Source organism: Pongo pygmaeus, chromosome 1 (assembly GCF_028885625.2).
Source record: "Pongo pygmaeus isolate AG05252 chromosome 1, NHGRI_mPonPyg2-v2.0_pri, whole genome shotgun sequence".
NCBI classification, from domain to species: domain Eukaryota; kingdom Metazoa; phylum Chordata; class Mammalia; order Primates; family Hominidae; genus Pongo; species Pongo pygmaeus.
The window spans coordinates 20290747-20318430 of record NC_072373.2 but is presented as its reverse complement, the minus strand read 5'-3'; the positions used below and the strand labels follow the sequence as shown (position 1 = coordinate 20318430).

Here is a 27684-nt window from a genome sequence, read left to right as displayed (position 1 = left end):
CGGCCTCCCAAAGTGCTGGGATTACAGGAATGAGCCACTGCGCCCAGCTAGCCCAGTGCATTCTTCAGAGTCATTCCTCTCAAGATTTATCCATGACATCTTTATAATGAGGACAGAGCTCCTCTCCTCAGATAGGGCTGTGATAGGACAAGCAGAAAATGGGTCAGGAAGGGGAGTAAATGCATGCAGGGGAGTGGGAGACGGCAGGCTTCCTGCCATGCTTGCTTCTTGCAGCTGTCACACCCACACGTCATGTCCCAGGCTTGTTAGTAGATACAGGGAAGATGCTGTAACAAAGGGACCCCAAAACATGTGGCCCAGAGTGTGGGTAATGCTGCAGCAGGTCATCATCCAGAGGCCCAGTTCCCTTTCTCGAGTCCTGGGGAACCATCCTCAATCACATGAAGCACGGGTGAGTGAGGGGCAAGCGTGGTTCTCTTAAGAACATAACTCAGAAGTAGCCCACATCACTTCTGCTTGCATCCTTTTTGTGCAACCTTCACCTAAGGGCCATATCTTGTTCAAGGGAGGCTGAAGAACGTCATATCCCTGTGCGTAGCTGTGAGCCCTGCCTGTGCTCAGGGGCTTCTGTTATCAAGAGCAAGAGGGTGATGAATATCAAAGGACAATTTATAGTCATTATCTCACTTTCAGACAGTAGCTGAGCAAACTTTGAAGTCCCTGGAACTGCCCCCAAACATGTAGAGGTGACTTTCACAATGGAATCAAGAAGGCAGAGGAAAAGACAAGCATCGCTTTAAGAAAACTGAAAGAGATACTCAAAGTTTTTTGGCAAAACTCCTCCAAAATACTACTACTATAAACCTAATTTTTTTTCTGTCATGAAAACATCAATTTTCACTACAATCTAGTCTAAGTTACCAGGATCATGACCTTTAACAAATTTATCCTTTTCGGATTGAACTCTTGGATTTTGGATTTTAGTCTAGGGGGAACTTTTTTGAGATGAAAAGTTTGAAAATGCTCCATTTGGCAGATTCTAGAGCAGAGAAACAAAAATCTCTCTTATGTAACATATTTTGGGATTTCTTTACATTTGGTTAACTCAGGGGTCACTGCATTATTATGAACATTTGGGGCATAAGGATGGGCATTGGAATTTGTGCTTCATATTACAAACTATCGCTGCTAAGAATTCCCGAGCATAAACCTGGTCAGCCCAGGATACAACTAGGCAGCTTTCCAGACAGTACATCTCACTCTTCTGTTTACCATATGGGAGAGCAACATGAAATGCCTGGAACATGTATCTGTAAGGCATGCTAATTGCAGCGCTGCTGCTAGCCCAGGGGCTAGGATGGAAACAGCAGTCTGCTTGCCCTTGGGTTGTTGTTATTGTTCTTGTTTTTGTTTTTGTTTTTGCTGTTCTTTTCAGGGCCTCCGTTTCTGACTCTATGCAATGAGATTAGTCATAACTAGTGGGCATCTTGTAAAAATCATCTACTTTTGTGACCTGGCAGATCTTGTTTTTTTCTCTTCCATGGTGTGAGAGGGTCACACTGCATCAGAGTTTATCGGACTGTATTTTGGGGATCCCCAGAGTTCTGTGAAGGTTCTGTTATAGTAGGTAGCTAGTCAGGCATGAGCAGGACAGGAGAGTGCTCCCCCGCCAGCCCTGACACACACACCAGAAATGTCAGGCGACCATCAGGTGACAGGCAGCTGGTTGTTAACGATCTCTCTAAAATAGTAATTGGTCGCAGCCGGCGCCAGGGAAGGGCAGTCTCCCAATAGATAGAAAATACCTGAAACTGGTGATCAGCAGCTTCCAGATAAGATCTCAGGAGTTGGGTGAGTGGACCCAACACACGCACTAAAAGGCAAATGGCGGAGTTTAACTGATATATGACCTTCCTCTAGGAACGCTGGACTGGTAAGGGACAGATGCCTCAAGTGGGCATGTGCATGACTTCAGTAAACGCACTGCACACAAGGCCCCTGCAAGGTGCTGGCAGGCCACTGCACATGCAGACAGTGCACCCCAAGGGAAGAATCAGGGGAGATGTACCACACGACCCCAGAAACATGCCAACGTGTAAAACCCCAAATCAAAGGCCAAACCCTGCACTTGACCTCTCAAGTTGCCTGCTTGGCCCTCTTCCAAGTGTACTTACTTCCTTTCATTCCTGCCCTAAAGCTTTTTAATAAACTTTCACTCCTGCTCTAAAACCTTGCCTCATGGGCGGGTGCATTGGCTCACCCCGGTAATCCCAGTACTTTGGGTGGCCAAGGCAGGTGGATCACCTGAGGTCAGGAGTTCGAGACCAGCCTGGCCACCAACATGGTGAAACCCCATCTCTACTAAAAATAAAATAAAAATTTAGCTGGGTGCAGTGGCATGCACCTGCAGTCCCAGCTACTCGGGAGGCTGAGGCAGGAGAATTGCTTGAACCCAGGAAGCGGAGGTTGCAGTGAGCTGAGATCATGCCACTACACTCCAGCCTTGATGACAGAGTGAGACTCCATCTCAAAACAAACAAACAAACAAACAAACAAAACACCTTGCCTCAGTTTTCCCTTATGCCTTATGCCTTATGCCCCTCAGTTGAATTCTTTCTTCTGAGGAGGCAAGAATCAAGGTTGCTGCAGACTGCACAGATACAGATTTGCTGCAGTAACAGTACCTCAGATCTCTCTGGCTGGTTGGGCTAGGGAAGGATGCCAGGCTCACCTTGTACAGCTCACTTTGAAGCTCTGCTGTATTTGTTTGATAACCTGAGTTGTATGATTATGCTGGAAAAATAAAGGGCTTGATTCTTTAAAAACATCAGCAGGCTACCATGCTAGAATAATCTTTAAAATCATTTCTAGTTCCAAAACTATGAGTCAGAGAGGTCAGAGGAGTGAGCCTAGAAGATAATGTCTGTTGACAGCTGCCAGGCGTTCAAGGTGGAGCCAGGAGGTAGCAAGGTGTGGAGGAAGGATGTGGGTGATGTGTACATAGGAAGGCATCTGCAAGCAGCTGGTGGTGAATAAACCCTACAGGGCGGCCCTCTAGGCTCATGTGGAAGGAAATGGATCTTGGAGTTAGGAGACAGAAGTTAAGAGCCAAGCTGCTCTTCCATGAGTCAAATGATCTCCAATGAACTGCTTACCCTCTGAGTCTTGATTTCTTCATCTATGAAAGTCAGGAGGTGGGGGTGGGGGTATTAGGCAAATCCATAATACCCTACACATATTTCTAAAGTCCCCCAAACCAAACAAGTATTTATCCACTTAGTACTAACTGTCTTGGTGGCAAAATTTCATATGAACAAACAGGAGGTTATATATATTCTATGTGTATCCCTGTCTAAGTCCGTTTTGTGCTGCTGTAAAGAAATACCTGAGGCTGGGTAATTTATAAAGAAAAGAGGTTTCTTTGGCTCACAGTTCCACAGGCTATACAAGAAGCATGGCACTGACATCTGCTTTTGGTGAGGACCTCAGGAAACTCCCAATCATGGCAGAAAGTGAAGGGGGAGCAGGCATGCCACATGGCAAGAAAGAGGGAGCAAGAGAGCGGGGAGAAGGTGTCAGACTCCTTCGAACAACCAGCTCTCAGCTCTCACGTGAACTCATAGAATAAAACTCACTCATTATCTTGGGGAAGGGCATCAAGCCATTCAAGAGGTATCAGCCCCCACGACCAAACACCTCCCACTAGGCCCCACCTCCAACATTGGGGATCAAATTTCACATGAGGCTTGGGGAGGACAAATATCCAAACTATATAAATCCCTCAGTGCAAATACATATCTATATCTAGACATCTATCTCTACACACACGCATCCTGTTTCATTTCAGAAGTGTTCGTGTGTTTAATTATGGGTGCTATGTCAGACTCACTCAGTGTTCAATAATTTGTGGTATATGCATGCTTGATCTTTCTGAAATCTGAGGAATCCTGAAGTCCAAACACATTTGTTCCCAGTAGTTTTAGATAAGGGGCAGGAGTCCTGTAATACTTCTTGACCTGCCCTTCAGGCCTGTGGTGCGGACTGCACAAGCCACTAGCCATGGCACACATGGTAAGCTGTGAAGCCCCGGGTATAAAGGACGACATTCCCCAGGGCCACCGTATTAGTCTGCTAGGGCTGCCATATCAGAGCCGCTTAGACTGGGTGGCTTACACAACAGACATGTATTTTCTTGTGATTCTGCACAGCTGGAAGTCCAAGATCAAGGTGTTACCAGGGTAGTTTCTCCTTGGCTTGCAGTTGGTCATCTTCTCCCTGTGTCCTCACACAATTTCCCTGTTTGTGTTTGTGTCCAGTCTCCTCTTCTTACAAGGACACCAGTCAGATTGGATTAGCCCACCATAACTCAATTACCTCTTCAAGATCCTATTTCCAAATACAGTCACATTCTGAGGTCCTGAGGATTAGGAATTCAAGATGAATTTGGGGGGACACAGTTCAGTCCATGAAGTCAACATTTAGGCCATTCCAGCTGCCAGGTCTCCTGGCTTAGTGTTTAAACGTGTGACTTCGTACACTTTACACATAACAGCATACCTGAACTCAGGCAAAGGCTGGGTGGTGATGGAGACATGCCTTTCCTGCCTGCAAACCGTGGCTGTATGATTCCCCTATGGGCGAGCCTCTGGGAGTTTAGAGTGTCTCATTAGAAGAGCCACACTGACAGAAGTCCTAATAAATAATTAGAAGCACATCTGCTAACTCTGTGAAACTTCAGCCCACGCCCCCCACCAGGCCAGTGTGAACGGGAGGTTAATCAGCCGGCACCCAGGCAGGGTTTCCCTTTGTCCATCACACCTCAGGACAGGGGGAGGGGAGGGAGGAAGGAGGTGCCTCAGGTCCTGGTGCCCCCGAGGCCTGGTGAGGCCACTCGCTCTGTCCTGTAACTTCAATGAAGGGCACAGCTGGGAAGAGGATGACCAAATGGAAGACACTGTCTTTCCTGGCAGACCATCCGTCTCTGTTTATTGTCCTGTGTTTTCTGATGGGGCCACACTGGGGGTTGGCCAGCAGGGGCAGGCCCCCTTGTGTGTCTGTAATAAGACAAGCAGTGGAGTCTGTCGGTCAACAAATATTTATTGACCTCCTGAGGTCACAGAGCCTGGGGCCTGACTCTGAGGAGACACTCTGGCTACAGCCATTATTCACCAGGCAAACACCCAGGCAGCGGAAGGCCCAGATGTCCTCCTCAGCCTCGAGCAAGGGCTGCAGGCCAACACCACGTCAGATGGCAGCTCCTTTCATGGGCTTTCCTAGGGCTCTGGAGATGGTCCAGCCAAAAACCATTACTAAGGGGCTACTTTACCGAGTATCTTGGTGTCTGGGTTTGGTCAGGGTTGGGCTCACAGAGCTAATGCAGAAACGAACCCACCTTCGTTGGCCAACAACAGATACTCTTCCTGCCTCTAACAAAGCCCTCGCAGCCTTCATGCCTGCAGATATTTCACAGGCTGTACCCTTTCTCAGGGACGTTTTGCTTTTTAACAGCATCAAAACACCACACTGAAGGGACTAGACCAGAGCTGTGAGTGGACTCCTGGGCATTAGCACAAGGAATATTTTTTCTTTTTTTTCATTTTTTTTTTTTTTGAGACGGAGTCTCGCTCTGTCACCCAGGCTGGAGTGCAGTGGCACGATCTTGGCTCACTGCAACCTCTGCCTCCCAGGTTCAAGTGATTCTCCTGCCTCAGCCTTCCGAATAGCTGGGACTACAGGCAAGCGCCACCATGCCCAGCTAACTTTTGTATTTTTAGTAGAGACGGGGTTTCACCATGTTGGCCAGGATGGTCTCGATCTCATGACCTTGTGATCTGTCCGCCTTGGCCTCCCAAAGTGTTGGGATTACAGGCGTGAGCCACCGCGTCCAGCCTGGAATATTTTTTCCAGTCAGGGTTTTACAGGCCCCAAAACAATATTATGTAAGCATGCATAGATGGCTCTTGTGCTGTTACACTCACTTATGTATTTTTTTCTGCTGAAAGTGTGGACTTACGTGTGTGGCATTAAGGAAAGAGAGAGCATCAGTCACCCTGAGATAATCATGCGTCCTTGGGGGCTTCCAGTATGGCTGAGAGAGATAAGGAAGGATGGGGTAAAACAGCGCTTCTCTGCTTTTTACCTCTGCTTCTCCATGAGATAGAGGGTAATGGTGTTTTGTTCCTTCCACAAGTGATGCACTTTCAAGATGGAAGAAGATACGCTGTGAATAGACATCGGGACACCCTTGGCTGTTCTGTGCTTCCCTGGCCCACCTGGGGAAGCCAGAGGTCTCTGTCCCCTGGCTGCTCATGTAAAGATGTCCCTTGGCCTGGCTTGGGGCAGAGATTCTCTGCAGAAGTGGGCAGAACACAGACATGAGGGGTACACATAGGAGGATTCGTTCACACCCCTGTTACTGCTCGATTCAGCTGCTTTTGTCCATCGCATCAAGACCCTGTAGGAGCAAGTTCTAAAGACTTGAAAGCTACCACCAGTGTCTTTTCTTTCTTTCTTTCTCTCTTTTTTGAGACAAGGTCTCACTCTGTTGCTCAGGCTGGAGTGCAGTGGTATGATCACGGCTCACTGTAGCCTCAACTTCCTGGGCTCAAACAATCCTCCCACCTCAGCCTCCCAAGTAGCTGAGTGAAAACACACCACCAACCCTGGCTAATTTTTTATGCTTTTCTAGAGACAGGGTTTTGCCATGTTGCCCAGGCTGGCCTCCCAAAGTGCTGGGATTGCAGGTGTGAGCCACCACGCCCTTCTTGCCAGCGTTTTGTCAAATTCCTTCCATCTGTTTTGGCTTCAGAGTCCCTTCAGACCTTCTGCCAGGGAGTGGAAAGTGCCCCCCAACCCTCCCTTGCACTGGACATGGGTCCTGCTGTACTTTCAGAATGCTGCCCAAGCACAGTGCCTGCGCCTCAGGGACCTGCAGGATGTGCATGTGTGAGTGTGTATGGCCTGTGTGCCAGTGTGTTTGGTGTGTGTGTGAGTGTGGTGTGTGAGAGGATGTGTGGTGTGAAGGGTGTGATGGTGTGAGTGTGAGAGTGTGTGTGAGTGAGTGTGTACATGAGGCTAACAATGACTGCACACTTCCCCTGTATCTGACACATCCCTAGGGTTTTCGCACACATGACTTCATTTTGTCCTTACACAAGCCTGTCAAGCATGCATTATTCTCATGTCATACAGAAGGAAACCGAGAATTACAGGGACTTCTAACTTACCCAAGATCACACAGCTGTTAAATAGGCAATAGTACCCAGCTTTGTCTGTCCAATTCCTAAGCCAAGATTCTTTCCCCAGTGTGTGTCCTCCTACCAGTGAGCTCAGCTAACAATGTGTAGAAATGTGTGTCCCATTTCAATCAACAACTACAGCTGCCTCCGATGTGGGACACACACCACCACAGCCAGGAGTGGAGAGGGGAGTGAGACGTCCTGGGTCCCGGGTCCTGCCATTGGGAGGCGGAAACTGGAGGAAAGGCAAAGTGTGCCCCCCCTCACCCCCAACCCTCCTGCCTTGATGCCCTAGGGCAGGGTTGTCTGCACTATGTTTTTCCCACAGGCCTTAGTTCTGTAAGATGAAGAAGTTTTCAGTGAGAAAAAAGAAACCCTCGAACCAATAAAAAAAAACTTGAGGAAAATGCTAATTTAGACAAACAGGATTTTGTGTCCGAGTGTGTTTTATTTTGTTTTGATTTTATCACAGGGCTCTTCAAGTCTTTGTTACACTGGCATGCACTGTGATTTTCAGAGGAGCTTATAGAACGCAGTGCTTCCCAAACGCAGCATCACAGACAAGACTCTCAGATCAGGCATTGGAAAACTCACCCTACACTGCTTCTGTCTTAAGTCCCCTTTGCTAACTGTATTGCCTCATGTCAGCAACCCACATGGATGGCCAGGTGGCTCTGAGAGAGCTCAGTGCCTTCTAGGGTCAAACAGCTCATCTAGGCAGAAGGAAGTGAATGATGCTCACAGGCCCCTCTGGCAGGTTCCAGCCCTATGGCTGGCGAGCAGTGGAGGCATCGGCCAGGTAAGCGAGTTCTCCTCCTGGTCTACACCTCCTCTCCTGTGTGGGCATGAGTTAGAACTAGTCTGTGCTGGAGCGGGTGGAATAGGAGGCTGGCTCTGGGTCGCAAGAAAAGGATGACATTCCTTCACAATCCACATGAGATCCTTCCAGGGGATGAGGATGAGAAAAACATTCTTATCATTTTGATCAAGGTGACCCTATGTTTAGCCTCCTTGTGGTGTGGCTCGAAGAAACACAGACGATGAAAACGCGTTCTGCTCTGTGCGACACAATGGAGCTGATGCCTCCGTTGGCAACCTGCTGGAGCCATGACTCATGCAGAGGCATTTTGTAATTTGTCTTTGTATCCACAAGGCCTGTTATAGGCCTTGGTGTATAGGTGGTGCATAATAAATATTTGGTGAGCAAAGGGAGCCAGGCAGTGTGTACGGTGCTGTGGTCAATCCCATTGAGCAATCCCCTGAGTGGAGAGGCCTGTCCATCTCACATAGACCCACCTAGCTCTCCCAGGGAACCACTCACTCTGCCTTTAGCCAAAGGGAAGGGTCCATGGGGTTGGATATGTGTGATCCAGCATATTTCTTCAAAACTTACTCACTTCCATTGAAGCAGAAAAGTGTTCTCCTCTCTTGTTTTAGAATGAGCAGAGGAAAAGTTAGGATGAGCTTGGAAAGAAAGAGGAGCAGCAGTTGCCTACCAAGAGTTTGCAACCAGGAATGGGAAAATCATGGCAGGCTATTTATTCATTTGTTTCTTTATTTTCTTAGAGATGGGGTCTCACTATGTTGCTCAGGCTGGACTCGAACTCCTGGTCTCAAGCGATCCTCCAGCTTCAGCCTTCCAAGTAAACATGGCAGGTTTTGAACCATCTTCCACAGTCCCAGAGCAGAAGACAGTGGCACTGAGCATCCCCAAAGCAGGAGACAAGCAGCCCCATGTGGACATAGCTCCTTGGGTTTCCTAGGGTCTCCTCGGCACTGGGGCCCAGGGGGCACAGCCCCTGTCCCCACCTCATGTTGCTGTCTTGACTGGAAGCTGCCCCATCTCCTCTTTACCTGCCTGGACTTCCTTGTCCTGGGGAATGTCACCCATGTCAGATCCTCTGGGAGGGCACTGGCTCTTTGCTTGGTTTCAGATAAGCGGCCGTCAGCCCTGTGTATAAGAGGCACATGTGGCAGGATGAGAGAGAGACTGGTGGGAGGCAGCTGGAGGGACACAGACCCCACAAACAGACAATAGGCTCAAATCGGGACTCCACAGCGCCCCGGTGGTGTCACCTTGGGTAGATTACTGAACTCACAAACTTCTGTTTCCACATCTGTGAGATGGGGATTTAGAACCTATTTCATGGAGTTGTCTCAGGAATGAATGAGAACATGCATGAGAAGCACTCAGTAAAGGCTCGGTCCCTTTAACACCTGGACACTTTCGCAGCCGCCCAGCCTGTGTGTCTCTGCAGACCACAGACATGCGTCAGTCAGGTTGGGACATCTCTCATGGCCCATTTTCCTACCCTCAGCCCCAGTAGTCTTATCTTGCCTGAGGCGTCAATGATGGAGCTGAAAGGCCAGTGGTGAACACTAAACCCAGAGCCGCACATTCAGGCCCTGACTGCAGTGAGCATTCACCAGGTACCCAAGTCTTGGCCAAGCCACTGACCTCACTTACAGAATTATGGCCTGCTCTTCCAAAATCAGCTGAGATCGTACATGCAAAGGTGCTTCTTAACTGTAAATTTCTAGTCATTTGTAATATCCTAAGACTGACATTTGCTTAGGGTCTCTCCCTGGCTTAACCCGTAAGTTGGGGAAGGTGTAAATATAAAAATCAATTGTAGATCTTTCAAAGGGCATAGCTCAGTTAAGAAATAACAGCTTAGTAGGCTGGACGTGGTGGCTCACGCCTATAATCCCAGCACTTTGGGAGGCCGAGGCGGGTGGATCACGAGGTCACGAGCTGGAGACCGGCCTGGCCAAAATGGTGAAACCCCGTGTCTACTAAAAATACAAAAAATTAGCCAGGTGTGGCGGTGCACACCTGTAGTTCCAGCTACTCAGAAGGCTGAGGCAGAAGAATGGCTTGAATTTGGGATGTGGAGGTTGCAGTGAGCCGAGATTACACCACTGCACTCCAGCTTGGGCGACAGAGCGAGACTTTGTTTCAAAAAAAAAAAAAAAAAAAAATAGAGAAATAAGAGCTTAGCATTGGGAGTAGACATTTCAGCTGTCCTCAGGAACTGAAAACCTCAACAGAGAGATAAGACTCAAACAGAGAAACAGGTTTTTAAGAAGTGCCTAGGACAGAATAGCAAGACCAGCACTCCCAGAGAAGAGAACACGTGGAACTGACATGGTCAGTGCCCACCTGAAAAAAAAGGTGGCATTTGAAATGGACCTTGAAGAACAGACTTAAGTCTGGGCTCAGTGGCTCACACCTTTAATCCCAGCGGTTTGGGAGGCCAAAGTGGGAAGATTGCTTGAGCACAGTAGTTTGAGACCAGCTTGGGCAACATAGCCAGATTCCATCTCTATTAAAAAAACAAAGAAAGAAAGAAAACAAACAAACAAACAGATAAATTAGCAGGGCATAGTGGCATGCACCTGTGGTCCCAGCTACTCAGGAGGCTGAGGTGGGAGGATTTCTTGAGCCTGGGAGACTGAGGCTGCAGTGAGCTGTTATTGCACTACTACACTCCAGCCTGAGTGACACAGCATGACTCAAAAAAAAAAAATAGGACTTAAGTGCCCAGGGACCCTACTTTCTTTAACTTTTACTTTGTATGTTCTGATGAATTTCACATTTTTACAGGAGTGGGCTCCATTTTTTAATGAAATCTTGAGCCAAAGCCCCTAATATAAAACCACATGTTGATATTTCATTGGCACAAATTTATGCTACTTCAAATCTACAACAGTAGTTAAAAATTCAATTAAGAAATAAGACTGGGCCAGGTGTGGTGGCTCACACCTGTAATCCTAGCACTTTGGGAGGCCGAGGCGGGTGGATCACAAGGTCAGGAGTTCAAGACCATCCTGGCTAACGTGGTGAAACCCTGTCTCTACTAAAAATACAAAAAATTAGCCAGGCGTGGTGGCAGTTGCCTGTAGTCCCAGCTTCTCAGGAGGCTGAGGCAGAAGAATGGCATGAACCTGGGAGGTGGAGCTTGCAGTGAACCAAGATCACGCCACTGCACTCCAGCCTGGGTGACACAGCAAGACTCCGTCTCAAAAAAAAAAGAAGAAATGACGCTGGGAGCAGTGGCTAACGTTTGTAATCCCAGCACTTTAGAAGGCCGAGGTGGGTGGATCACCTGAGGTCAGGGGTTCGAGACCAGCATGGCCAATATGAAACCCTGTCTCTACTAAAAATATGAAAATTAGCTGGGCATGATGGCGCGTGCCTGTAATCCCAGATACTTGGGAGGCTGAGGCAGGAGAATTGCTTGAACCTAGGAGGCGGAGGTTGCAGTGAGCTGAGATTGTGCCATTGCACTCCGGCCTGGGTGACAGAGCAAGACTCCATCTCAAAAAAAAAAAAGAAAAAAGAAATGTCACAACTTTTTAAATCAAAATTTTATTTAGCAAGTTAAGAAGTGTTATTTATTTAATAAGAACTTGAAATACTAATAACAGCCCTACCAACCAGTTTATTTCTATGGATTGTTTTAGTTGCAGCACAGTGAGAAGGGTCTGGGGCACTCAGGTAAGCAACTGTGCATGCTAATGTTTTTTAAATAATTGATTTTGCAACCTCGAGATGCTTTTTCAGCAAATTGATCTAGGTTAAGCATTGGCAAAATTTTCTGTAAAGGGTCAAGTAGTACATATTTTAGGTTTTGTGGGTCTTATGGTCTCTGTTACAACTACTTAACTCTGCCTTTCTATCTCAAAAGCAGCCACAGACCACATGTAAACAAATAAGCGGGGCCATGTTCCAATAAAACTTTATTTACAGACACAGAAATTTTAATTTCATATAAATTTCACATTTCACAAAATATTATTTGTCTTTTTATCACTTTTCAGCCATTTAAAAACGTAAATACTACTCATAGCTGATGGACCATACAAAAACATGCAGTGAGATTGGCTTTGGCCTCCTGTTTGCTAATCCCCTATGGAAACGCTCAAGAGAGTAACAGAATATTTTTGTTCCAACATTAAATCACAAATCAAAAAAAGCTCTAAGTGAATGTTTCAAATCATTAATTAGTAAGTATTAAATCTGGAAGAAATCAAAGAATCTTTCTCCATTTCTGGCAAAAATATTCTTTTAATATATCTTTTGAAACATTTTGAATATTAAATAATGTCATTAAAATAAAAAATCTTAGATACCATAATGCTCATCTTTGCAACATATTTAAGCAAAGTTTTAAAAGTCAAATTTGTTTTATCTTTCAGGTTGAGTTTAAGTTTTTCTTTTTTTTTAACTGCCAACAATTTTTCTGCAGTTGTAATCACCATAATGTTGCAGCCTTCACAGCCTGATTTGAATTTGTTCCGTTCATTAAAAATATCAGCAAAACATGCAAATTGGAGCAAGCATGTTATATCTGGCGGTATTTAGCTGGGTAGAGTTCCTACATTTGCAAAAGGAAAAAATACATATATAGGTATGTACAGTCATGAGCCACATAACAATGATTTGGTCAATGATAAAGTGTGATGAGACAGTTGTCCTGTAAGATTATAGTATCTATTGTCCTGTAAGATGAAAAATGCCTATTGCCTAATATTGCAGCTGTCATAAAGTTGTAGAGCAATCACTTTAGAATAATTTTAGTGTGGTCTAAGTGTAGCATTTATAATGTTAGCAGTGGTATCATGTTCTAGGCCCTCACATTCACTCACCACTCACTGACACCCAGAGCAACTTCCAGTCCTGCAAGCTCCATTCATGGTAAGTGCCCTCTACAAGTGTACCACTTTTTATCTTTCATGCAATGTTTTTACTGTCCTTTTTCTATGTTTAGATACACAAATACTTACCATTGTGTTACAATTCAGTACAGTAAGGTTCAGTACAGCAACATGCTGTACAGGTTTGTAGCTTGACAGCAATAGTCTGTACCATATAGCCGAGGTGTGTACTAGGCTATACCATCTACCTTTGTATAACTGCACTCTGTGATGTTCACACAACGATGAAATCACCTAACAATACATTTCTCAGAACATAAACCAGTTGTTAAGCAATGCATGACTGTATATACATGTGTGTATGTAGGAATGTGTATAGTGATTTTGTGTCACTATATATACATAGTGTCATTTAAATATTCCCACCAGTATTACATCTTCTCTAGAGATAGACATCAAACTTTACTACGAAAAGGCAAATTTTTACATACCTTTACAAATCATTGTTAATAAAATTGACAATTTCCATAGCAATATCCAATGTCAACTTGAAAGATCCTAGCACAGTGCTTATCTGTGCAACTTACCATTGTAAGACAGCACCATTATCCTAAGCACCACTAAGACCAGACCAGTTTCTTACATCTTAGAATGCTAATTTTATAATTGTTGGAAGTACTCTTTAAACTTTTTAAAAACAATGTTAAATCACAGAGTGCTGTTTCATAAAGTGAGGAATATATGGAGAATAAAATTGGTTAAGATGTTCGCGACACGTCTTCACAAAGTCCCAGTCTTCTGAATCACTTGGCAATGTAGAACCATCATTGTGTTTTCCACAGAGCCGCTGCCTGTAAGGAAGAAGCAGCTGCTAGAATGGGCTTCTCTTGTTCTCAGGACTCTGCCCCCTGCCTTGGACACCCAGATTCAGTGTGTGAGGGCAGGCAGTGACAACTGTCACCTGTCCACAACCTGGCCATCCTCAGGTGTAAGCCCACTCAGAGACCTGACCATGTGGAAACCCACGCAGCCCAGGGCCAATCGAGTGTGAGAAACCCATGTGGTTCCGCCTCCTGGGGCTGCTGACTGGGGCTACAGACGCTGGGCATTTTTGCCAATTTACTTGATGGTGTGTTTAAAAACTAGCTGAATGGGGTGTTTGCTTTTTGGCCCTAGTGAATGTGTCAGGTTTTACATCCAACAAATCTTGCTCATCTTGGTGAACATATTTTGTGAAAATCATTACAATGAAGAAACCCAGCACATGGGCACTCTTACCCAGATGAACTGTAGAATGTCCCAATCTCAGCTTTTGGTCTCAGCCATCAAGTCAGGGCCAAGCTTCTCAGATCCTTCTCTGGGCTCTGTTATCAGATGGTGGCATATTTTGCTTCTCATTTTATCCACTTCATGGCAAGTTTACCTAAAAAGTTATGTTTTTTCTCATTGTATAACCTCAGTTGATGTGTGTAATAGAGGTCACTTCTGTTGCACAGACCCATGCATGTATTTTATGTTCTGGTATAATTTGTTTTTATATATTTTTCAGTAACATTCCATTTGCACTGAAATAAGATGAAAGGCCTATTTTTATGTTTTGTTTTATCTTCAAAAGATATCTTAGTTTGGCAGGAACAGCATAAGCATACTAAGGGAATGAGAAGATGTTTGTCATGATAAGTGATGAGGCCAGAGAGGCAAGTATGACATCACTCTCTGGACTTCAAGGGGCCATTTTCACTCCTTTGCTTTTCTGTCTTACAGTTTGTCATTGTGGGTGGCAACTGAGTGAGAATTGATTGGAATATTGGTATGATGTCATTTACAGTACACATGACTGGCAGAGAAGGGAAGATGAAGTCGCTATCTTGAACATGTCTACTCCTTAGTTCCTGCTGGCATTCACCCTTGCAAACTCCCAGCTTTCAGGCTGCTCTTTGTTAGAAAATGATTTGGGGCAGTTTTTCATTAAAAAGACCCATGCTACAAGTTAGGAAGACTGAGGAGTGGAGGCTCATAAACGCCAGAGCATCACAGATCTCTAATCCTATGTGAGTATCCAGGATTAATTAAACACACTGGAAGTTCCTTCTCAACAACTATGCCATTTCTTTTTCTTTCTTTCTTTCTTTTTTTTTTTTTTTTTAAGGCAGAGTCTTGCTCTGTCACCCAGGCTGGAGTGCAGTGGTGCGATCTCGGCTCACTGCAACCTCCGCCTCCTGGGTTCAAGTGATTCTCCTGCCTCAGCCTCCTGAGTAGCTGGGACTACAGGTGTGTGCCACTAGACCCAGCTAATTTTTTGTATTTTTACAAGATGGGATTTCACCCTGTTAGCCAGGGTGGTCTCGATCTCCTGACCTCGTGATCTGTCTACCTCGGCCTCCCAAAGTGCTGGGATTACAGGTGTGAGCCACCGCACCCAGCCGTCATTTCACTGAAGTCCATTTGATATCCCTACTCCTCATTCTTAATACCTATAACCCCCAACATTTGCCTTCTCAAATTTTAATCTGTAAAAATTGTAAAACTTTAAGCCTTTTTAAATTGTCTTCTTTTACACCATCTAATAGGAATAGCTTCCAACTTATCCATCCACAAAGGTGCTTCTGGTGGGGTCCATCTACTAATGCATTTGTATGATTTGCTTGCAAATATTTCCCAAATTCAATTATTAGAAATCTCTGCACTCTTTTTTTTTTTTTTTTTTTTTTTTGGCGTCTTACCTAACCCTCTTTTGTTTTCATACACTGAGTTGAAAATTTCAAGGACTTTTCCACACTAACTCCTAAATCCCATTTCCGTTTTCCTGTTTATCTTAAGTAGGATTTAGATAATGTGTGGCTAAGTAGACACAAATACTACCAGAAAAGAAAGGGGGAAGGGAGGAAGAGGGAGGAAGAAGGTAGGGAGTGAATCTGCTGGAGGTGACAGACAGCAAGCAGCATAAGGAAGAAGTATGCTCGCTAGACCAGCAGGCCGTCCTTCTGCTGACGATATGGACTGCAAGTGCCTATGTTTAATTTGACCAAGATGGCCTTTCTTTTCATGGAAAGTCGGAGTTCAGCCCTTGAATTTCATAAGACCTCTCTTTGCAGTGGGTTAGATGCTCTTTTATCTTTTTATACTCTGTCAGGAAAACATATTTTTTTCCATATAAAAATCAGTTTTTTAAAGTGATGGTGAGTCAATTACTGGGATTTCAGGACCTAACTTCTTCTCCTTATAAGCAGTGAATAAAACCAAGAGAAACAAGCCTTTCCTTTGCAGAAGCTGCCCCCCTTTGTCCTGGCTGTTCCCCTTTCTATTCTGGGCATTTCTGGCAGGGTCTCTAGGAGGTAACAGAGTGAGAAGGGTCCGATTTCAAACAGAGGTCATCAGAGAGCTGGTCATAATACAAGGTGTTGGAATTAGCACATCAATCGTAAGAAGATAGAATGCTTATAGAGTTTTAAAATATGATCTTAACATTTTATTTCTCCCAATCTTGTTTGTACTTTTCATGCACACTGTTGATAAACAATGACCATTTCTATTTGCATAGCTTTGCAGTTTACAAAGGTTGTTTACTTCTGTTATTTTGGTGAATCCTTACAACTTGGCACAGGGTGTATTTCTACTATTATCCTCACTTTATAGAGCATAAACTAAGGTTAAGAGATGAGTGGCCTCCCTGGGAAAACTTGGTATAGCTAGGGGTTGAACCCACATATTCCAAATATGGGATTGGAATTCCAAATTTGGGACCCTTTGTTGTGCCACAGGTATTTCCCAATGTATGGTTTGACAAGGACCAGTAACTTCAATCCAGGCCCTATGTGAATGTGATGGTTAATACTGATTGTCAATTTGATTGGATTGAAGGATACAAAGTATTGATCCTGGGTGCGTCTGTGGGGGTGTTGCCAAAGGAAGGTAACATTTCAGTCAGTGGGCTGGGAAAGGCAGACCCACCCTTAATCTGGGTGAGCACAATCTTATCAGCTGCCAGCATGGCTAGAATACAAGCAGGCAGAAAAATGTGACAAGAGAGACTGGCCTAGCCTCCCAGCCTACATCTTTTTCTGGTACTGGATGCTTCCTGCCTTTGAACATCAGACTCTAAGTTCTTCAGTTTTGGAACTCGGACTGGCTCTTCTTGCTACTCACCCTGCAGACGACCTACTGTGGGACCTTGTGATCATGTGAGTTAATACTTAATAAACTTAATACTTAATAATACTTAATAAACTCCCATATATATATATATATATGTATATATTCCATTAGTTCTGTCCCTCTAGAGAACTCTAATACAGTGAATTATATAATTTCAAATTATTTTAGTAAAAATTGATAAGATTTGACTATAATTTACCCTTGAGCAAAAGGGCAAACTCACTTAAGAATAATAAGTAATGGCTTCTATCTAAATCCTCCTGTGGAGAGGGGGTGCACAGAGAAAAAAGAGTTACTAGAAAATTCTCAGTTGCTCTGAATTACGCACCTCCTTCAGTAACTTTAGAAAAACTGAAAGAATAAACAAAGCCCCGAAACCAGCTTCAAATGATCTCAGGCTGTTTCACCAATGTGCTGACTGAGTTCATAAGCTAGCGCCTTCTTTACGAGATAACCTGGCCAGTGAATAAAGGAGGGCTTCAGCCAACGCTGGGGAGGAGCAAAGGGAAAGGACGGGATGGGTTGTTCCCAGCAGCACAGCCTGAACTTTCACACACCCCGCGCGCCCTGCTTTGTGAAAGACTGAAGGGCATTTAGAGACATGACCCAGTTCTAGCAGCCAGCTCAGGGAGAGTGTAAGAGGACACCGTGTCAGGGCCAAAAACCCCATCTCTGCCTGCGTGAAGGAGGTTCCAGCAGCAGCTGCAGATACCTGGGAGGACTGTGTGGGCCATCTAAGGACAAATCAGACCCTGGCAGTGGAAGTGAGGCAGGGTCTGAGGGGAGTCTGGGCTGGTCTGGGCAACAGAATGAGACCTACTCTCCTTAAAAAAAAAAAAAAAAAAAAGAAACAAATAATGTTAACTTTAGCAACATTTTATTTAACCCAATATAGCCAACATATTATCATTTCAACCCATAATCAATATAAAAATTGTTTTATTTTCAGTATGTATTTAAGGTGTATAACCTGATATTTTGATATACATATATGTAGTGAAGTGCTTACTACAGTCAAGCAAATTAACATGCCCATTACCCATATAGTTAGCTACTCTGTGTGTGTGTGTGTGTGTGTGTGCATGTGTGTGTGGTTAAGTGTATCTAAAATCTACTCTCTTAGCAAATTTCCAGTATACAACACAATACAATATTATTAACTATGGTCCTCATGTTGTACATTAAATCTCTTATACTTATTCATCTTACATAACTGCAATTCTGTACCCTTTGATGGACATCTTCCCATCCCCGCTGTCCTCTCCACCACCGCCCTCAAAATTGTTAATGTGCCGGGCACTGTGGCTCACGCCTGTGATCTTAGTTAGCACTTTGAGAGGCTGAGGTGGGAGGATCACTTGAGCTCAGGAGTTTGAGACCAGCCTGGGTGAACTGGCGAAACCCTGTCTCTACAAAAAATACAAAAATTAGCCAGGTGTGGTGGCATGTGCCTCTAGTCCCAGCTACTCAGGAGGCTGAGGTAGGAGGATCACCTGAGCCCGGGGAGGTCGAGGCTATGGTGAGTCGTGATCGCACCACTGCATCCCAGCCTGGGCAAGAGTGAGATCCTGTCTTAAAAAATTAATAAATAAAAATTGTTAATGTGAGGTTTTATGTTCTTCTTTTTTGCCCTATCTTCCTAACTTGACATGGATATTATCCTTACAGCATGTCTCAGTTTAGACCAGTCCCAGTTCAAGTGCTGGATTGCCACAGGGGTCTTGGGGCTCCACATTGGACTCTGAAGTTGTAAAGTATGCTTTTGCATAAATCCACCAGAATTTGTATCAAGGAAAAAAGATGATGAGCTAAAGTGGAAGAGATTGATTTTTTTACAGCAGAACTTCTCAGAACTCTCAGTAGCATAAAATACGTTGTGAAACTCTAGGATGACATAGCAGGCACTAGTATTTGTCAAATGAGAAATGATTAAATGAACCTTCCTTATGCAAATGGCTGAGAATTGGAAAAACATATGACAAAATAAAAGTTGGACTGAGCGATTTGATTTGAAAAATTTTCAGGTTATGCCACATAGATGTACAGTAAATGAAAACTATTTTTTGGCTGGGCACAGTGGCTCACACCTGTAACCCCAGTGTTTTGGGACGTCAAGGCAGAAGGATCCCTTTAGCCCAGGAGTGTGAGACCAGCCTGCACAACATAACAGACTTATTTTCTACAAAAAATTTAGCTGAGTGTGGTGGTGCACACCTATAGTCCTAGCTACCACAAGGCTGAGGTGGGAGAATCACTTGAGCCCAGGAGTTCAAGGTTTCAGTGATCTATGATCACCCCACAGCACTCCAGCTCCAGCCTGAGTGACAGAGCAAGACCCTGTCTCTATAAGAAGAAGGAGGAGGAGGAGGAAGAGGAGGAGGAGGAGGAGAAGGAGAAAGAGAAAGAGAAAGAGGAGAAGGAGAAGCAGCAGAAAACTCTTTTTTAAACTTGTTTGTCTCTGAGAAGGGAAACAAGCTAAATGCTATTGGTCAGTAATGACTTGGTAGAAATGCCATCGGCCGGAATTTTCAGTGCCACAGCAAGTGGAGAGCTAGCAGGACGGAGACTGGGCTGATGCAGGGGACTAGGGAGAGGCGGGACCACCCACTGTGCAGGTAGCTGGATGCGACAAGCATGGCCTCACAGTCCTCCTGCTTGCTCTGCGAGTGCCACTTGTGCTCGATTGAGCTGCCCTTCCCCAGGTCCCTCCATTTCTAGCTCCCATTTGCCACTTAGCCACTCCCTGGCATATTTCAGGCCCTGTCTCAGTCTGCCCACAGCAAGTTCCCCACTACTACTTTGTGGGGACATTGCTGTTGCCCCTCCGTGGACAGAAGGCAATTCAGACGCCATCTCTGTGGCTGAGTGAGAGCTGCATGCCTCAGATCCCTGGGGAAGCCTCTCAGTGAGGCTGCAATTCCAGGTCACCATTTAGGGCTCCCATCCACAACAGTAAGTGGCCACCTTCTGAAAGATACTGAGTTTGGTCATATTAGAGCAACTTTCGTTTGAGGACCTCCATCTCCCTGCAGCCGATAACCTTTCTGGTAAGGCTTCAGAGGACAGAGATGGGGGCCCATCGCAGAGACAGCCAGGCCTGTGGTGGTCCTGTCCTGGAGAAAAGGGTGCCCTCTGTCTCCCAGCTCTGCCTCCCCGGTGGTGGCTGTCCCTTGTCCCAGTGGGCTCTGGCTCCTGAATGCTGAGCTCTGATGCAGCAGATGTGAATAAAGCCACAGACTGAGGGTGAATCTCTAACCGACACCCGTGCATGATCACCGGAAGGAGGCTCAGAGGAGACAGCCTTTCCCAGCAGGCAAAAGGAGACAAAGAGATGACTTTTCCATATGAGAATTATTTTCTGTGATTTAATGTGACTCATTTATTGACTGCTTTCAAAACCCTGTGTTGCTGTGGTTGATACTGACACTTCAGCAAAGGGAGAATGGTCACTGTGTTAGTCCATTCCAGCTGCTATAACAAAATGCCTTGGGCTGGGCATCTTCCAAGACACAGAAACTCCTTCCTCACTGCTGTGGAGGCTGGAACTCCATGAAGAAGGTGCCGAAGGTTCCGTGTCTGGTGAGGGCTCATTTTCTGGTCCACAGATGGCACCTTCTTTCTGTGTCCTCACATGGCGGAAGGGATGAGGGAGCTCTCTGGGATCTCTTTTATAAGGCCACTCATCCAACTCATAAGGCCCCCACCCTCATGGGCTAATCACCTCCCAAAGGCCCCAACTCCAAATACCATCACATTGGAGGTTAAAATTTCAATAATATGAATGTTGGGGTGAGGGGGGGACAAACATTCAGACCATAGCAGTCCCCTTAACTTGTTTGTTTCTCTCACTTGCTTTCTTTGAAAGAAAGTTCCAATACACTGAGTGTTTCCCAAGAGCTCTCACACATAATCACACCACGCCTGACATCCACTCTCCCAAGCACTACTGGTTTTCTTTACAACCTTGATGGGGGAGAGAAGCTGGATTATGGAAGAATCTTTTACTTGTTTGTCCAGAAAATGCAAAAGAAAATAACAACAATTTTGAGCAGCAGGAAAATGTAAATTTCTAAAAACCTTATCCAAGTGCTGGCAAGAAGAGGAACAGGGATCTCTCCTCTCTGTCTGTCCCTGGAGCCCACGTTTTGTCCCTGCACCTCACCACCTCCTGCTCATTCTCCCTCTCAAACCCCTACCTGGAAACACGTGGCAATAATCTCCATTATGATAGCAGTGCAGAGGGAGATCCCTATTTTACTGATGAGGTAAATGAATAACCTGTCCAAGGACAGAAACAAATAGGAAGCAGGCTAGGATGCAAACCTGGTCCCTGAGTGCGTGACATCAGCCCAGCATGACCAGGGCAGTCCTAAGTCCTTCACCAGCCTGACTGAATGGACAAATAAGAAGTGTTCACCTCCCAGCTCCACCACTGGGGACCTGACCCCTTCCCCGTCCTGCCTTCTTGGGATATCTGAGGACCAGAGAGGTAGCTCTTGGGACAAGGGCCGGAGGCAGCAAGAGGAAAGGGCGACATGGCCCACCCCGACACTATCCACCCCGAACACACTGACTAAGAGCCGAACCCTCAGACTAAGGCACTCCCCCACTTTCACTTTGACAGGACTTCTCTGCTCCTCCTGACTCTTCTAGTTTTATTGGCATTCTAGTCTTGCCAGGTGGCAGCACTTTGCTGAAACACTTGTGCAATCTCTATTCTTGAGCCGGTTCCGTGAAGAGCTAGCCTTGCCAGGCAGGCTAGCCAGGCGGGAAGGAGGACAGCCCTACCCTGTGCATCCTGAACCCACCAGCCTGGGACCAGGGGTAGTCCAGGCATGCTTGAGGTCATTCCTCAGTTTCCTACCCATCAATCATGATCTCTCTCTGGCATTTCTACATCATTTATATCCTTGTGTTTCTGCACCATCCTCTAATTATTTTTTCTAAATTCCTTTGGAAGAGGATTTGTGAACATTGCTATATCCCTAGTTCTAAGAATACATGAATTGTAACTAAAAAGAATTTATTAATTCCCAATTTACAAAGTGCTTTTCATAGATTGCCATTGTGCTAGTAATTCCTTTCCATTACTCTCCTGATTGTCCTCTAAATGTGCTAGCTAGCTCTTTCTCCTTCAGGTTGTTCCTCAGTGAGCCATGGTTACATCAGGCCAGGGCTCCATCCAGTGGAGCTTCCAGCTGGGCAGTGGTGGGCGCAGCGAGCCCAACTAGTCTGGTTGAATCCAGAGTCGAAGTTCTCCACCCTCCACTTGGGCCACCCACTGGGGACGGAGCATAAAGGGGTATGCCCTTATTTTCTTTTGTTTTTTTTTTTTAACTCATTATTATGGAAACTTTCATATATGTATAAAATTACAGACAATATTTAATAATCCAACATACCCATTACCTGGTTTTAACAATTATCAACACATGGCAGATAGTATTTTGTCTATACACCCAGCAATTAACTGCTGCCTACCCTGGCTATGGTATAACAAATACTAGTATGAACAAATATCATGTCATTGCAATCTAAGTATTTCCATTGATAGCTCTACAAGATAAGGGCTGTTTTTTAAAATATGTGATTATGATAACATTATTCTTACTTTTTAAGAAATTAATGTTAGTCCTTAGTCTCATAATATACCCAGCCAGTGTTTGCATTTTCCCAATTGTCTTGCAATTTGTACTTCATTTGTTTGACTCTGGATTTAATAAGAGATTCATATACTGAGATTGGTTGATTTGTCTCTGAAGTTTCTTTCTACCTACATATTCTATAAATCCTTCTTCTTCTTCTCCTTCTCCTTCTTCTTCTTCTTTCTTCCTCTTCTTCTTTGAGACAGTTTCATTCTGTCCCCCAGGCTGGAGTGCAGTGGCACAACACGGCTCACTGCAGCCTCAACCTCCTGGGCTCAAGCAATCTTCCCACCTCAGGCTCCCAAACAGCCGGGACTACAGGTGGGTGCCAGTATGCCCAGTGAATTTTTTTAAAGTTTTTAGTAGAAATGAGGTCTCGTTATGTGGCCCAGGCTAAACTCCTGAGCTCAAGCGATCCTGCCAGCTCAGCTTCTCAAAGCGCTAGGATTACAGGCACGGGCACCTACACTTGGCCTTTTTTTCCCTTTACAAATTCTTATTGGAGAAGAAACCAGGTCATTTGTCCTGCAGTTTCCCCCAGTCTGGACTTGCTGCTATATTCTTATGGTGTCATTTAACATGTCCCTCTGACCCTTGGATTTTTTTAAAAAGTGGAAATTAGATCTAAACGACCTAGATCACATTGAGGGTTGATTTTCTTTTCCTGGGCATGTGTTTCCATCAGGAATGAACTTGACTCTTAGGACCCTTGAATGGAAGATACTTCAGAGAATATGACTCCATCCAGGGCAAGGGTATTTGGTTGGAATATCAAAGGGAAATTCCCAGTGAGAGAAGAAGGACACTGGGGGCAAGACTGAAAAGTCTAAACTCTGTCTACCTCTGAGGCTGGCCCCTGTGACAACCACAAGTTGGCCTGAAGCAGGCTGAAGTAGACTGTGTGATGTATTTTAACTTAAGTAATAGCAATTTTAGGATGCAAAGGCTTCTTGTGTTGAGGCAACAGGAGGCCAACTTTATACATATTTGTATTTTGCCACAAACCCAGCATTATGCCAGGTGAGAAGCAAGGAAGGTATCCCAATCTGATTTATTAGAGGCCTGTTTCACATCTCAATGTGACGTTTGTGGATGCTACCATTAATATTTTTGTCCACATGTGTTTGTAAATATACACTCACAGACAACTTGTGACTTAGAGGGACACTGTGGAGTCTCACAGGCTTTAGCATTAGAGGGATATGGGTTCAAATCTAGTTTCTGCCACCCTCTAGCTGAGTAACTGTAGACAAAAGCCTTGGTCTTCTTGTCAGAAAAATTGGGATATTGTATCATTATTTACCTTATGGGTTGTGAATTTTAGAGAAAATTAGTATAAAATGCCTAGTATAGTGCTCTCAATAAATGCACACATGCTATCACTGTCTCAGGCAGTAGGTTCTATTGAATCACATTCTTCTACAACTGGAAAACAGCAATGTAGATGATCTCCTAGGGGTTGGGAGGGGATGATCTGTGAAAGTGTTGGAGCCATCTAGACACACTGAGTGGAGATGTAATTTGAGCCTGGGAGAGAATTCTCAAGTCAGTTCAAAGGGCTATAATTTCATTAATTCAAAATCCCACTTAAGTTGGGGAAAGTGAGGTCCTAGGAGAGAAGCCAGATGTCAAGGACAAGCCCAGTTAGTGGATGAACTTTTTTGTAGCCAGCTGCCTCCCCAGGGCTTCCTGAACAAAGCATGCATTGTAGCTGCTGCCTGGGCCCCATGGCAGGAGGAGTACCCGAGAGCCAGAGCCTGGTGCATGGGGAGGAGGTGGGCCAGGGCCGCAGGGAGAGGCTTGGATACCCTGGAAACACAACTGGATCAATTCAGCCTGACAAAATCTTTCCTCCTGCTAAAATGTTCCTCAAACAGAACAAAAGGGAAAGTCAGAGCATTTTTGCCAAATCAACCAGAGAAAGGAAAGCTGGCGCAAAGTTAATCACTATTTTCTTCCTGGCTGTCCAGGCCAGAGATACCCATGATGGAAGCAAGAACACCTGTCATCACCCGCTTGGTCTCTATGGATGACATAGGAGCCCTTTCCTTGCAAACAAGCAATACAGAAAAGGAAGTGCCTGGGTCCCCACCCTGTAGGGTGCAGCCAGAGCCCACAATGCACTATTCTCTGCAGATCAAGAGGCTTTTAATCTTACGTTGACTCACCGCCTTATCCAAACAGCAGAGCCCCTGCAAAACCCCTCTTTTGGGGAAGGAAATCCTGGGTGGGATAACTTATTGCAAACATCATTGATTAGCCCAGGGAGAGGTCAGGAGCTCTCTGGGGCAGGCGCATCACTCTGGTCATGAAGGAAAAGACTCCACCATGGTGCCCTTTAGCATCACTAAGAAACGATTTCTAGATTGCTGGTCTGTCCTGCCAAAGCAAAATTACTCACAAGATATAACAGGCACTTGGTACAACAGTGTAGCATCAGCTTTTGCATAAAAAAGCTTTGAGTTTGGGATATGCCACTTCCAAGCAGTTGAACCTTGATCAATGCATTGACCCTCAGGGAGCCTCGGTTTTCTCATTTGTGAGGTGGACAGAATCAGAGGATGGTGAAGGCATGGAGCAGAGGCAAGGAGGGTCTCCTCGGCTTGTCTGCTGGGTCTGCTGCAGCCTACAGAGAAACCACAGGCTGTCGTAAGCACATAACTCAGCAGTCCACTTCCTCTCTAGGACACACAGCAGTCCACAGCCTTGCTCCCATGGAGACAGCCGGCACAGCCTGCAGGCCATTAGCCCAGGAAGGGAACTGGCAAATCTTAGAGCACTAAGATGGCAGCTGATACAGATACTCGGTCGGCCCAGGCCACACCAGCATCCAGGCATGGGACAACATAAAACTCCCAGCATCCACTTCTCTAAAGGGGAGAGTGTGCACACTAGGCCCACAGCCACCTTCACATCCAACATCGCTATCAATGCACCCAGGGCAGGGCAGTTCCTGGGATGTGGACCTGAGCCACAGCCTGGCCTTGTCAGTGCACCAGGTTCTGGGAGAGCAGCCAGACACAGAATGGTGGCAGATGCTCCACTCCTTAAAGAAACAGCAAATTGTGCAGTCCTTCCCTATTTCCCAGGCCTGGGGACTCCTCAGATGAGCATGGTAAAAAATTTCTATACTTATTCAGAGGTTTAAAAATCCACCAAATATATAAATACACCAGCAAATCAAATGGCCTTGCCATAAGGACAGCATCCTTGGAATTTATCTATCCATCTTTCAATTGGCCATTTAGCTCAGTTTGGGCCCTTAATAATACAGGCATGATAAGGTCTCATCACTGTGTCTCCAGGATCTGATCACTGCAGACCCTGGGAAGTGATTAAGGAGCATGGACTCTGGAGGACCAGCGCCTCCGACTCTCTGTGGCCCCGGGCAAGTCTCCAGGTCTCCATTGCCTCACCTCTAAAGTGAACGTAGAGTCTAGAACGTAAGCCAGTGCGTGCTGACGGTACCTACACCGCACTGCCAGGGGCCTCAGGCTCTGCTCTAGCAGCTTGGCCTGGACCATGGAGCTCTTTGACCAGGACCTGCTCCACCTGAGGCTGATGCCCTCATGGTGCTGCCCAGCCCAGCCATGACCATGATCCTTTTCCAGGGTCCCCGAGAAGGAGAAGAACTTCCTTTCTGGTCCTTCCCATTCTGCTCCTGGGTTCAACCAAGCAGCTTCTAGGCAGCTCTGATGATTCAGCAGCAGTGACCCGCAGGTCCCCAGGACAGCAGATGAGTCCTCTGCTTCTCTGGCTCCCTCTCCGTCCCCTGGCTCTTCCTGGCAACGTGCTTTCACTCAGCCTTGGGCCCACTTTCCCATCCCTCTGGGGACACACCCCCTCGCTTGCCCTGAGACCCATACTTGAGACCCACACCTGGCTCCAGCCTCTCTACTGCTCTTTTTACTTCCCAAGCTGGCCCATGGTCCCTTCGGGCTCAGCTCTCCAGGGATCTGCTACCCCGTTCCTGCCTCCAGGACCCACTCCACCCTCCTGGCACTGGCTGGGTCCTGGTGGAGGAGCTACCATAGGCAGCAGAGAAGCAGAATTCTGCTGGGAGCTGTGATCCGAGGACACTGGGCCCCACCAAGCCCACTGTGCAGACCCTGGACTGCTAGAGAGGGTGGCAGCACCATCTCCTCCAGGAAGAGCCACCAGGCCTGAAGGAAAACCTGTACCTCTGAGAGCCTCAAAGGAGCTGTGCCAGTCAGAAGGTGCTGCTCAATGGTCCTGGTCCTCTGGGGGTGACAGGGTCACACTGTGAGCCGGACCTTACACAGCACATCAGTGTGAAGGATGCCAGCATCCTTGTCTGTCATCTTCCTAATTGTGAGCCTGCTCAACCCCTCCCCAGCCACCTGGCTCATGCAGGGCCTTCGCTTCTCTGGGCCTTTCCCTCTTTCATGCCATGAGAGGTAAAGGCCAAGAAAGGTCGCAGGACATAGGCCCTGGGGCTAGGAGCAACCGCCAGTGTGGATGTGTGCATACTAAACCCAGGGCAGGGCAAAGAGAAACACCAGGACCCAGAAACATCTGTCTCAGACCTGCTTTCATCCTGCCGGGATACACTAAGGTACAGCAGGAAGAAAGCCCTACGCCTGAAGGGGAAGCCACTGAAGACACAGCAGGTGGCTGAGCAGCGCCGCAGGTGACAGCTCACTGCTGGGCTTGTTCCTGCACTACCTTCCCCGGTTCGTCCCCTGGGACGCTGGGGAAAGAAATTGTGTTGGGTTTTTTTCTATAAATAATTTCCTGTCATTGTGTGTAATGATTGGCAAATAATTTCACAACAACTGGCTGTTTCTTTGTTGCATTCTAAACTTGAGCAGCACTGTGGATCATCAGCATTTTCTATCTCCCTGCCATTTGAAAAGAACAGTTTCCCGGGACAATCCCTTGAGCACAGGTCAAAGTTGCAGTGAGCTATGATCATGCCACTGCTCTCCAGCCTGGGTGACGGAGTGAGATTCCATCTCTAAAATATAAATAAATAAATAAATAAATAGCAAAATGTTTCCCTT

General features: G+C 45.9%; 1 pseudogene; it reads left to right on the top strand.

The window, feature by feature from the left end:
* The first annotated feature begins 331 nt into the window (after positions 1–331).
* The window catches only part of LOC129033970 (iron-sulfur cluster assembly 1 homolog, mitochondrial-like), a 43627-nt pseudogene continuing 16274 nt past the window's right edge, over positions 332–27684 (top strand).